Genomic DNA, 12,973 nt, shown 5'->3' with positions numbered 1-12,973 from the left:
TCTCCACTGAATCGCCTTTGCATCTTTGTCAAAAATAAATGGACCACAAATCTTTGAGTCTCTTTTAGGACTCTTTATTCTGTTCTGTTGACCTATTTGTCTGTCTTTATACCAATACCACACTATTTGATTACTATAAATTTATCATAATTCATAAAATCAGATAGTGTTAGCCCTCCAAGTTTATTATATTTTTTTCAAAATGGTTTTTGGCTCTTTTAGGTCATTTGTATTTCCTATGAGTTTTAGACTGAGCTTATCAACTTTAACAACAACAAAAAAGGCTTCTGGGATTTTGAATGGGATTATGTTGACTCTATAGTTCAATTTGCGGTAAACTGACATCTTAACGATATTGAGTTTTACAATCCATGTGCATGGTCTGTCTATTGATTTTGGTCTTTAGTTTCTCTCAGCAATGTTTTGTTCTTTTCAGTCTTACACATATTTTGCCAGATGCATTCCTAATGTTTTATACTTCTTCAAGATATGGGGATATTTATTTTTCATTTCAGTATCCAAATGTTCTTGCCAATATTGAGAAATATAAATGATTTCTGTATCTTGATCTTGTATTCTGAAACTCTGCTAAACTTGCTTATCAGTTCTTTTTGGTAGAGTTCATCACATTTTCTGCATGCATGATCATGTTACTTGTGACAAATTCAGTTTTACTTTGCCTGGTGTTCAATATACTGACAACACTTATTTAATACGCTTTTGTCCAGTGTTTTGGTTGTCTCAGGCATGAGTGAAAATAAAGACAATCTCACTCTGCTACTTGTTACCCCATCTTGCCACAAAGTATCAGTCTCTCTTTTTGGTAGTTTGAAGCAATTGAAAATTAATCTCAGAAAATCTCTCTAAGGTGAGATAGATCATAAACAAGAGAATGAAGGAAATAGGTGTTAAGTAGAAAGACAACTTTAACTTTCAGGAGTTATAAATAATTGTTCACTAAAACAAGAAAATAGCAACAAATCTAAACAGTTCTCAAATTTGTGGTCACCTGCTTCTTTTCCCACCACTATATGAGATTGTCAATCACTTAAATCCTAGGAAAGATAGCTCTTTATGACAGGGTCCTTGTTATCTGTTGCTTGGACTGCTCTATAAACTCTTCTCTGAGTCATCTCCAGCACAACTAGATACTTTTGTGAAAAATTAATTACCCATGTGTGCCCTTCTGATCACAGCTGTCACTTGCTCAAAACCCCCTGGGGCCTCCTGCTGTCCATTTAATAAAATATAAATGTCTGAAGTATGTACTTTATACCTTATATTTTGAGTATACGGCCTCTCATCAGAAGACTCAGCTACCTTACTAATCTTTTCTCTGCTACAAATTGTGCCAACAAAATTATTATGATATCTTTACATGCTATTCTCTTTGCCTAGAACATATCTGCCTTCACCCTATAGAGAGCCCATCTCTCAAGATCAATCTCAAATATTATATTCTCCATGAAGTCTTTTCTGGTACTATCTTCAAATAGAAGAGAGGCTTTGATTTTCTCTTCCGTGCAAGTAAGGCAAAGGACATGGGACTGGGGGCAAGAGGCCTAGTTCACAATCTCACTCTGCTACTTATGGACAAGTTAATTTGACCACTCTGCAGCTCCATTTTTTTTTCACCTAGAAATAAGGACACTATTAACTATGTTATGTGATGAACACTGTCATTTGTGGTCATTATCACCCTACATGACTCTACTGTAGTCCTTATTACACAGAATTATCATTGTTAGTCAACATAGGTCTCTCCCCGACTGGAGCTCGAGGTCTAACAGGTAATAAGGGGGCCATATCTGTATTTACGGATCCCTGGTACCTACCACAGGTCTTCATGTATAAAAGACACTTAGTAAATGAAAGATGGCTATAACTGGCTTGTCATATGTCTAAATCTAAAATACTTTCATACTAAAACTAATAGTAGATATTATAGGCCAATTCTTTCAATAACTCTTACTAGACATAAGTGAATCAACGAATTAGAAAGAGTTACTTTCTATTTCATTGTTATGTATACTTTTATCAGCAGCCTAATTTAGGAAAGTATCCTCTCTTCCATTTTAAAATCTCTCCCTAAGTTTAATTATATGACTCTGTAAAACCCCACTAGTACAGCAATTTTCCTTTGCACAAATGTCAGAAAGGGGAACAAAAATTGGTCATTCTTTTATTTTATAATCATCATGTAAACTTGAGCTTCCACAAAGAGAAATGAGAAACTGTAGACCAAAGTCCAAGGTCACACTAAAATGCAATTTTAAAATATTCCTGTCACATAATAATAGCTCAGAATATTTACCATATGGACAAGCTTATATATGTATGCAAGATTATTCATTGTAATTCTTTTAAATTTACATCTCCTTCCTTCCTTCTTCCCTTTCTGTTATGGACTGAATATTTGTGTCCCCTCAGCCAAATTCATATGTTGAAATCTACCCCCAATGTAATGGTATTAGGAGAGGAAGACTGTGGGAGATGATTATGTCATGAGAGTAGAGGCCTCATGAATGGGATTCGTATCTTATAAGAGAGTCCCCAGAAAGCATACTAGTTCTTTCCACCATTCAAGGGCACAATGAGAAGTCAGCAGTGTGCAGTACAGAAGAGACACCTCACCAAAACCTGACTATGCTGGACTTCCCATCTCTAGAACTGTGAGAACCAAGTTTCTGTTGTTTATAAGCATCTAGTCTATGATGTTTTGGTAGCCCCTGCAAACTAATATCCATTGTACCTCCCTCCCTTCCTCGATCCCTCCCTTCTAGTTAACAACAATCAAAGAGTTCAAACTTGCAAACAGAAATAAATTGTTGCTATCTGGACAATACGAGCAAGTGATACAGATGATTCAGACGTTTTTCTTCTTGGATTCAGCACAAATGACAGACATTAACATTGCCTCACCAACAGCTATTTCCTTCCCTCTTCTTCTCTGCCAGCAGAATCCTGCCCCCATCCCTTCTCTGCCCATCAGAAAGTCCAAAATGCCAGACAGGTGCAATCCAGGCTTCCCTTGTAGCTAGATATGTAAGCAGCAGTCTGCTGAGGTCACTCGGGAAAACTTTTTCTTTCATAATAAACAGAGTTGTTATTAATATAATAAACAGAATGGAAACATGTATCTTCTCCTTCAAGATGTAGTTGTGTATGCATGTGATGTCATGGCCATCTCAACAGGAGGACAGACTTCAACTATAAGTTGAAGATAGCAGATGGGAGTTATAGAAAGCACCTGGGTCTGAATCATGGTTTTTTGTTTGTTTTAATTTTTTGTTTGTTTGTGTGTTTTGTTTTTTTTTTAACTGAAAATCAAACCCTGGAAGTACCCTTGCTGGGGACTTCTTGTTAGAAAGACAATAGGCCGGGTGTGGTGGCTCACGCATATAATCCCAGCACTTTGGGAGGCTGAGGCGGGCGGATCACTTGAGGTCAGGAGTTTCAAATCTGACCTCAGCCTGGCCAACCTGGTGAAACCCTGTCTCTACTAAAAATACAAAAAAGTTAGCCAGGCATAGTGGTGGGCACCTGTAATCCCAGCTACTTGGTTGGCTGAGGCAGGAGAATTGCTTGAACCAGGGAGGCAGAGGTTGCTGTGAATGGACATAGTGCCACTGCACTCCAGCCCGGGCAACAGAGCGAGATTCCGTCTCAAAAAAAAAAAAAAAAAAAAAGGAAAGATAATAAATAATTTTATTGTTTTGTCCTTAGTTGGAGTATTCTGTTACTTGCAACCAAATGCATGCTAAGTAATACAAGCTACAACAAAACACCAAAGAAAAGGAACCAGACCTACAGTCTCAAGTATCTTCCAGCTCTAAGTTTCTCTGAGTATCTTACTGCTCCTCAAAATCTCAAGCCTTCTACGCTTTCAAAGAATGTTCAAAATTCTAGTAGTGTCTTCCTGTGGGATAAGAGCCCTTTGCCTAAGTTCAGTTTCAGGTGAGTTGGTTACAGATATTTAATGGGTTATATTTTGGGAAGCAGAAAGGGGCTACCTTTTTCCCATGTGGAATGAAGACCTAACAATGTGAAACAATTTTATAAAATATAAATTCTGCGTATAGAAGTTCTGAGGTAACATGGGAAAGACAGGGAAATCATCAGAACAAGAATCTAAAGAGGATACTGGACATTTCATGCACTTCCTAGAAGCGAGGCTAAGGAGAGGTACTGGGTGAACTGTGCAAGTCTAGGAAAGACTGAGCTAGAGGGGCTCTCCATCGTCAAATGAAACAACCTACTGAGGGTTTAGGTGGGACGGATACCTGAAGGGGAGGTGCTGAGAACTGCATAAATGAGAATAAAGGAGGGGAAAACAAGAATAAGAAGTGATAACCTTTAATTGCTAACTGTAGATAATGGATGAATAGGGCAAGTAGGAAAAGAATAGACACCTTCTAAGCTTATAGAGGTAAAGGGGAGCAGCTTATAAATATGCCTAATACGATAAATTTTATTTGTAGAATTTAACAACAGATATCCTTCCTCAAATAAATTCTTCTTTAAATAGAAAGATGTGAGCTTTAAAATACATTATTTACTTTAGTTAATACAGCTGAATAAATACTTGTATTTTTATATTAACATGTGAACTTTAATGTAACATTATTTACTTTAGTTGATATAGCTGAATAAATACTTGTATTTCTTCATTAACGTGAACTTTAAGGTAATCTAGTTTCTAAACTATTTCAATAACTTCTTTCATCTTGAAGAAAATACATATACTTTGTAATTTTTTGTAGTTCTCTGTGGAAATATATGCTACAAAAATTCTCTTACACTATTTGTTCTCCAATAGGATTTTGGCAGATTCAAAATTAGGAAATGTAGCATACATCGCAGTTACTGAGTTAAGGTTTTGGAGCCAGACGAGACCTACTTCAATTACCTTATATTATTTAATACTGTCTGAACTTGAGCAAAGTTGCCTCTCTTAACCTCCATTTCTTTATTACCGTAAGGGAGATAATAATAGCACCTACCTGACAGCTGTTTTACTAAACTGGGTAATGGAAGCAAACTATATAGCACAGAGCCTGATACACTTGAAGGAACACACACACACACACACACACACACACAGTTATAATTAGATTCATCCTTTGGCTGCCTATGTCGAAAAAGATTTGGCCATGGCAGGAGGATTGCTTGAGGCCAGGAGTTCGAGACCAGACTGGGCAAAATGGCTAGACATCATCATCTCTACAAAAAGTCCTAGCTGCTGGGAGGCTGAGGTGGGAAGATCACTTGAGCCCAGTAATTCAAGGTTACAGTGAATTATGACTGCCTCACTGCACTCCAACTTGGGCAACAGAGCAAGACCCTATCTCAAAAAAAAAAAAAAAAAAAAGAATGTGGCATACTTTGTTGATTAATATATTAATTCATTAACACATTTTTATTTAGTGCCTACTATGTGCCAGGCACTGTTCTACCTATTATCTAGATATAATAGCAGTGAACAAAACAGACAGTGTCTGCCTTCATGGAGCACACAGTCTAATGGAGGAAACAGGCAGACAACTAGATATACAATGTTGAGCACAGATAATGTTATGAAAAATAAAAAAGTAAGAAGATAAATAGATAGAGGATACTGCTTCAGATAGGGTGATCAGAAAAGGCCTCCCCAAGGAAATGAAATTTAAAGTGGTCTAAATGTAGTGAGAAAGCCAGCGATTCAGTCATCTTGGGAAGGAACATTCCAGGCAGAGGAAAGCAGCAAAAGCAAAGGTCCTAAGGCAAGGGCATGCCTGATGGATTCAAGAAAGAACCAGAAAGCCAGTGTAACTGGAGAAGAGCAAGCAAGGGACAGAGTGGCAGACAGAGAACCGACCAGTTCCAGACAACTCTGTGCATTATAGGTCACAGAAGGGACTTGATATTTCATTCAAAATGTAATGGGAAGCTGCTAGAGGGTTTTGGTCAGGGGAGTATTGTGACCCAAGTTTTATTTTGAAGAATTACTATGGTGGCTATATGGAGCAAAGACTGAGTGGGGAAAGGGGAGTCAGGGAGACAAATAAAAGAGGTTATTTTAATAGTTCAGGTGAGTGGTGATAAGGAGCTTATATTAGTGTGGCAATGGGATAGAAGCAGGAAAACAAAAGGTAGGATTCTGGATATTCCAAAGGCAGAGCCAAGAGGAATAGCTGATAGATTTGATGTGGGGAAGAGGACATAAGATACCAAAAGGAACAAAGAATGATAAGCTTGCAGCCCCTGAACAGTTGGACAAAATACCTTTTGTACACTCTTTGGAAAAAGGAAAGAAAAACACTGTAGGTGAGCTGTGCTTGTATCTAGTTCATGTTTCTCTTTCCACCCACTTCCACCTAGTTGTCACTCTCTTCCTTGACTTCATTCCCAACCACAGGAGACTCCATGCCTTGTGCAATGTTTGAGACACATCCAAAGGGATGTCTACTTTCTACAGAGCATATAAGGGGGGTACCCTCAAAGTTATGTCAGTCATTTCAGAATCACTGGCAAGCTATACCCCAAAATGCTCTCAATGTAGACCAGTCTGAGGTACAGGCATCAGCAACACTTCAAAATGAACATTATAAATTACTGATTATGATTCTTCTGACCATGAACTCACAGAGCTCCAAAGAGCCAGCAAAATTTCCAGCCACCTGCATGAGTCTGAAACTAGGGCCATGCACCACTATTACTTCAGAAAGGGGTGGTGGAGAGAAGCTGCCCGTGTGCCAAATATTGTCACTCCTTAGGGTAGTAGAAAATTATTTAGACAAAAATTGGAAGTTTATATTTTTGTCTTTTAGGGTTTGTGCACAGCTTGTTGTAGCATTAACAATGTGACCTCAAGCAAGTCATTCGATTTCCTTATCCTACAGTTTTCTGTGAGGTAGAAATAATACATGCATGCCAGCTGTAATACTATATTGCTTTTATATTTTACCCTCTTTTGAATGTTTTCTCATAAATTGTCATGGGATTGTCAAAAGAACTCTGTGCTTTAAGAATCCCAAATTTATAGGAATAGAACTTTAAAAGGATAAGTAAAAACACAGATCATTCTATAGGGGTGGAAGATGACCATTTGTAACAGACTACTGAAACAGAAGATCTTGGTGTTCTGGGCAATCCACAAAGAATCTCAAGCCAGTTCTCTAAGCTGGCAGTAATTGCTGGAAGGATGGCCTTTGCTGACTTCGTTGCTAGGGAGATTTTAGAAGATATGAGCAGCTTGGGTTACTGATTTCCTGCTACTGCCACACAATGATCAATTACCATGTCTAGTCTTCAAGTATGTCAGGTAAATTAACACATGTCCTATTTACATGACAGCCTTGAGGTTTTTTTCTTTTTCAAAGAATCTTGACCTAAACTTCAGGAGTTTACATTCAAATTATCTCCAAAACAGTATTTTAGGTGTCTCTAGAGAATAACTTACCATATTGGTTAACTTACCATCTCCCAACACCGACTGACCAGCCCTGAATGTCTTTTAAAAATATCTAACCCTCATGCTCTAACCACAACCCATCACTTCCTACTCTATCCTCAGAAAAGAATAGCTATTTTATCCTTATTTAACTCCTTATATTCAATACTTCCTGGTGGAGTGCTCTCGAGCCAAAAAAAAAATCAGCGTTTCATAAATGGGACTCAAACAGCAGACACAAGGCATCAGTTTTCTGTTCCAATCAAGCTGCCTACCCACACACGTGAAACTTATGTTTCCTAAAAATAAATAGTTCAGAAATGGCAACTGCGCTGTAGGCATTTGGGACTTTTCTCCTTTGCTGTATCTATGACCTAATCTCTAAGATGTCTCTCAAATTCTTTGCTAGTTTTCATTCCAAGGCTATCACAGGACTGGATCTAACCTTCTACCTTCCACTCCTGCTCCTCCCCTACTGAGAATCCTTGGCACTATCTCCCAGCATTATCCCACCTCTTTGGCCTTACCAAAGCCTTACTGTTATTATTCTTGATGGCCCTCATCTTACTTCCTAGGAGGAATCATCCAATAAAAATCCAAGTCTGTTTTCTCTTGGAAGTACCAAGGAATACAACTTTAGTTCTCAGTACATCATTTTACTTTACTGCAGGATTTAAGTAAAAAGAAAGAGAGAATATCTAAGTGAAATAAAAAAAAAAAATACAGCTGGCCTTCTGTATCCACAAAGTCCACATCCTCAGATTCAACCAAACTCAGACGGAAAATATTTGAAAACAAAACCACCACACACACACACACAAAAATACAACAATTAAAAAAATACAAATAGAAAACCAATATAGGATAACAAATATTTATATAGCATTCCCATTGTGTTAGGTATTATAAGTAATCCAGGGATGACTTAAAGCATACAGGAGAATGTTCACAGGTTATATGCAAACACTACATTTTATATCAGGGACTTGAGCTTCCACAGAATTTGGTATCCACAGGGAGTCCTGGAATCAATCCACCATAGATACTCAGGGACACCTGAATTTAAGCTTCCCCTCCATAAATATCCTTAATTCCTAGGGGAAAAAAAGAAAAGAGAAAACTAGTTTTTTAAAAAATGGTTTTTACACTTCTTTAAAAACACTGAAGAGAAGTTGCTGAGACTACATTTGCTGATAAGTAAATTGTGGGGAGAAATGAAGACTGGTCAGAAATTTAGAAATAAAAGTCGATAGCAGCAGAAAGGCAAACCTTTCAGTAAGTCAACCCCTGAAGCCCCAGGCCCCATCCCTATCTCTTCTTTTCCTACGAGGCCCTGCACAGCTGAGATCCTTGATCAGGCCAACCCGTTCCATTCTCTTCTATCCAACAGGTAGAAAAATGAATGAAGTTCCTAGTTCCACTATAGTTTGGGGTCAGGAGGAAAGATCTTTCTGACACCCCCAAATAGAACTTTATGTTTTTAATCCTTAAAACACTGTAACAACGATTAGTTTCTTCAAGTAGTTCAGCCCTAGGCTTCAATGCACTTCAGGCTTGGAGAGCTACCTGGAGAACTTAAATATTAATCAGAATATAGTTCTAAAATAAAGTCATTTCTAAGATTTAAAAAGCTTCAGTGTTCACAATCAGCAACACAAAATTATATACTACTCATGTCCACTTACACTTTTTTTCAAAAAGTTAAGCTAAATCAAAATACAGCTATCTTTCCCATAGCACAGATAATGCTTCATATACTGAATTATTAACAGCTCTTTATAAGGACACCTCTTAGCATCTCTTTATAGCTCTCAGAGCTAAGAGCAACTTGGTCAAATATATTTACAGAACCTTCTGGGTCACCCAGGTAATTTATGCCAAATAAAAGGCTAGACCTCTCTCAATCAAGTTTAAAAATTTAAGATTAAAAAGTTTATATTACTTCCCCCCCCCATTCATACCTATACTACTATTTGTACCCGAAAATGTTACCCACCTTAGTAACCATAGTAGTAGATACATCAACTATTCAATTCAAAAGGAATAAGTAAGGTTTTAAATTTTTACTTTCTGTATGGCAACGTCCCTCTTACCCTATTCTATAACTTCTGTTCTTGTTTTCATTTCCTTTCATTCAAGAAGTAGAAAAAATTTGGCACTGTCACATTCCATCGAAAACTCACTCTCTGATGACCCAACTCTTTTTTAAAACTATCCAAGTCTAAGTGCTCTGAGCATGTTCACCAGACAGGCAGCTTCACAACTGTAGGATATTTAGGCAATCTGTTTTATTCTATTATATCTTCTCCAAACTTAATTCTTCTTAGTTCTGCCCTTCTCTTTGTGAATTATGCATTCCACTGAAAAGGATGATATACAAGTTTGCAGGTATTTTCTTGAGTTCTCTAGTGCTCAGTCTAGAACAAGTTTCTTAGCTTTGGCACTACTATTTTGGGCCAGAAAATTCTTCATTATGAGGGGCTGTCTTGTGTATTGAGGATGTTCAGCAGCATCCCTAACCTCCACCCACAAGATGCCAGTAGAATCCTCCTTCCCTCCAAGACAATCAAAAGCATGTCCAGACATTGTTGTAGACTGTTGAGAACTGTTTGCCTAGAGTAAGAATTTGCAGATCTCAGGGACTGAAGTTGGGCTGCAGTAGGACCCCGGGGAAGCTGTCCCAGCTTGTGACCAATACTTACCTAGTTTTGGTTGTGGCCAAATGACCATGCTGCCTGAGTAACAGTCTGTAAGAACCTAATATATGTGCAGTGCTTGCAATTATAACCAAAAAAAGATTCACAGAAAAGGGACTCTCACACATAATCAAGCATAGGAGTCCCTAGCTTTTGAAGGGGTTATGATACAAAAGTATATTTTAGAATCACTAGGTTGAATTATATGAAATTACCATTTTTGTCAGTCGAAAATGGTTAACACCATCAGCAATTTTATATAACTCAACCTAATAATTTCTGAAGCAATTGTAGGTTCCCACAAAATCCTATCAAACTTTCCTATCCTGGCTGCCTCCTTCTTCTCCTGAGGTCCCCAGATAGCATTGGCCTGAACTTTGATTTTCACCAGGAGCAGTCACTGCTTCTGAGGAGGTTTTCTATCTCTCTAGGCCCTGTGGAACAACATACACAACCTTAGAGCTTTTCTAAAGCCCTGCTGTCCAAAGAGAGAGATGTCTATTTCCTACATTTCTCTTCAACTCTTTTCCCTCATTTGTTTAGATCCTCAAGACAAAGACCAATGGTACATATACAAAAGTCCACAGAAGATTCATCTATGGTTTACAATATGACAAAGATTACTAGCCAGCTCAGAAAAAAAAAGTTAGAAAACATCAAGGGAAAAACAAGCAAGAAAAAGAAAAGAACTGTATTTACTTGAGGTAGAGAATACTATAAAATATAGGTAACTAAAGGGATGTATACTTTGAGCAGCAGTGCTCTATGAGAGCAAGGGTTGAGAGAGAAAGAGAGATGAGAGGGGTGTCTGTCAATCAATAATCAACTCTGGACATAATAAGCTGTACAAAAGATGACCAATCCTGGTCTATCATTCCCCCAAGTGTTCTAGAATGACAAATGGTGGCAAAAATCCTGGACTGAAAAACAGTTTAAACTCCATATGAGTTTAAATTTGAAACTATGGGTCACAGAGGTCCCATTATCAACTAGCAGAATGGGGAGCAATAAGCACACAGCAATGTTTCTTTAAGTCACAGGTTAATGAAAGCTTCCTTGAATTCTCCTAATACCCTCTGGACCTCGCTTCCATTTGGTGACATGATGGTCCACTGTTTTCTCTCCTCAATGCTGGGGAAAAAAGAGTCCTTCCTCCTTCCTAAGGCCACACCACATTCTGGGCTCTCATTCCTGCAGCAGGCTTTCTTCTGTCTACTCTGTCGTTATTCTTTAATTCTTTTTTTTTTTTTTTCCTTGAGACAGGGTCTCGCTCTGTTGTGCAGGCTGGAGTACAGTGGTACAATCATGGCTCACTGAAGTCTCAACCTCTTGGGCTCAAGAGATACTCTGACCTCAGCTTCCAACTGAGTAGCTGGGACCACAGACACATGCCACCACACCCAGCTAATTTTTGTGTTTTTGTTTGTGTGTTTGTTGTTTGTTTGTTGGTAGAGATGGAGTTTTGCCATGTTGCCCAAGCTCGTCTTGAACTCCTGGGCTCAAGCAATCTGCCTACCTCAGCCTCCCAAAGTGCTGGGATTATAGGCTTGAGCCACTGCACCTGGCCAATTTCTTTATTTCTTTATTCTTTCTATTATACCCTCTCCCCTGTATCTTCTAAGTACATCTTTACATTAGCCTTTTTTTTTTGAGGAAAAGGAAACATAAGATACCTCTCCTATGCCTGTATTATACTCTAGATTCCCTAATCTCACACCTTCTCTTTGTCTCCATTTCTTCACTCAAGACTTGGGACTTCATTGTAACCAGCTAGCCTCTGGAAGCCTCTGCCATATGACCATCATCCCCATCATGCTTCCTAATCTCCTCCAGGGTAAGCTGTGTCCTCCAAAATGCCAAAACCAATGGGCACTCTCCAGCTTCCACCCTATTCTGTGTGTCAATCCTGACCTAGTTTTTAAAAGTCCTATTTCCTGGGATTTGGGAAAACCACCCTTTTCTGGCCTTTTTCTTATCTCTGTCTTTCCTCCTCAGTCTCCATTACTGGCCCTTCTTTCTTCCCCCAATCTCTTAAATAATGGGTGTGCCTAAGATGATTTCCTCAGTCCTCTTCTGTTCTTAGTCAAGAGTCTCTTAATAAGTGATATAGTTTTGACATTTGTTCTCTCCAACTATCATGTTGAAATTTGATCTCCAATGTTGGAGGTGGGGCCTAATGGAAGGTGTTTGGGCCTTGGGGGTGGATCACTCGTGAATGGCTTGGTGCTGTCCTCACGGTAATGAGTGAATGCTTTATTAGTTCATGGGAGATCTGATTGTTAAAAAGAGCCTGGCATTTCCTTCTCTCTCTTGCTCCCTCTCTTGCCATGTGACATGCCTGCTCCCCCTTTGCCTTCTACCACAAGTAAATGCTTCCAGAGGTCCCGACCAGAAACAGGTGCTGGCGCCACACTTCTTGCACAACCTGCAGAACCATGAGTCAAATAAACCTCTTTTCTTTATAAATCATCCAGCCTCAGGTATTCCTTGAGAGTAACACAAAATGGACTAACACATTAATCAATCTCTTCCATGCCCATACTTCTAGTACACCTGGATAGTCTAAGATGGATCAGTAAGACAAAAATTCTTTTCAAACCGACTTTGCCTAGCTCAGATAATGGTACCACCATCCACAAAGGCCCCTCGGCTTTCTAGCTCAGCATCATCCTTGTCTTCTTTCTTGTTTTCCACATTCAGTCGACCATCACATCACACAGATACTACCACCTACAAATCTCTGGAACAGTTTCCCTGCTCTGTGTTAATAATCTTCGAACTATCTTCTGTGTGGATCACTATCACAATTGCCTCATACCTTTGTTTCCCTGCCATTTTTCTCCTT

General features: G+C 38.7%; 1 protein-coding gene across 41 annotated transcripts in view; it reads right to left on the bottom strand.

Annotated features, from left to right (window-relative positions):
- SNAP91 (synaptosome associated protein 91) overlaps positions 1–12,973 on the bottom strand; it is a 160,005-nt gene that overhangs the window by 121,621 nt on the left and 25,411 nt on the right. The window lies entirely within an intron of this gene.

This window comes from Symphalangus syndactylus, chromosome 4 (genome assembly GCF_028878055.3).
Source record: "Symphalangus syndactylus isolate Jambi chromosome 4, NHGRI_mSymSyn1-v2.1_pri, whole genome shotgun sequence".
NCBI lineage: Eukaryota > Metazoa > Chordata > Mammalia > Primates > Hylobatidae > Symphalangus > Symphalangus syndactylus.
Note: the sequence above shows the minus strand (reverse complement) of the source record. Positions and strands in the feature narration are given on the sequence as shown.